The sequence below is a fragment of the Echinops telfairi genome, unplaced genomic scaffold (assembly GCF_000313985.2).
Source record: "Echinops telfairi isolate 266 unplaced genomic scaffold, ASM31398v2 ScPeMD7_7469;HRSCAF=8507_1, whole genome shotgun sequence".
In the NCBI taxonomy this organism is placed as follows: domain Eukaryota; kingdom Metazoa; phylum Chordata; class Mammalia; order Afrosoricida; family Tenrecidae; genus Echinops; species Echinops telfairi.
In genome coordinates this window covers 128246210-128247121 of record NW_022111373.1, presented here as the reverse complement: position 1 = coordinate 128247121, position 912 = coordinate 128246210, and positions in this window count along the sequence as shown.

Genomic DNA, 912 nt, shown 5'->3' with positions numbered 1-912 from the left:
AAATAAATAAATAAAACGTCACCAAAGCAAGAAAGTTTACAGGAAATAAGAAAAGATGCACTAGGTCTTATTTTCAGGGGATGTTAGTTTTCCATGAAGAAGAATACGGTACACATTTATTATTTATTGTTTTATTAAAAGAGACCTTGCACTTCCTGTTTGCTCCGGCTGCGCTGCAGCCAACAGTGAGCTGTGCAGCAGTGCCCGCCACTACAATCCAGTGTCCAGAGTTAAGGTAGCTTCGGAGGCCTTATTTTTAGGGAGGTCTTATTTTGAGGGGACGCCTTATATTTCAGTGAGAGGCAAAACTGTAATTAGGTCTTATTTTGGGGGGATGTCTTACTTTTGGGGAAGCAGGTAGATGGTGCCCAGTTATTTAGGAAAAATAGCATCTGGGGTTGTGAAGGCTTGTCTTAGAACAAAAAGCCATCTGAGTAAGGCATCAACGGGGCTGACCCAGACAAAGCACACTAGCTTGCGTGATCCAAGGATTGTAAATAATAAAATGCAAACCTGATGGAAGAAATGCTATCAAGGCTTAAATTTTGAACACACTGTTTATGGACAGCTATACCTGACAGTGGGAGCCCTCAATTCATTTGCAGAATTACCACATGGATTAAACCTCTGGTGAATCCCCGCTGACCATAGACTGGAATGTGAATAGCGTAGCTATCATCCAGATTGCAGTGAGGTTTTTTTGTTTATTTTGTTTTCTATGTTTATATATATATGACATCCAGAATGGGTAGAGCTATAGAGACAGTGACTACACTGATAGTTTCTTGGGGGTCATGGTGGAGAAATTGGGGAGTTAATGACAATTTGTGCAATAAAGAACTAAATGTTCTAAGATTTATTGTCAGATGACTGTACAACTCTCTCTAACATGATTGAACTATTGAATTGTAT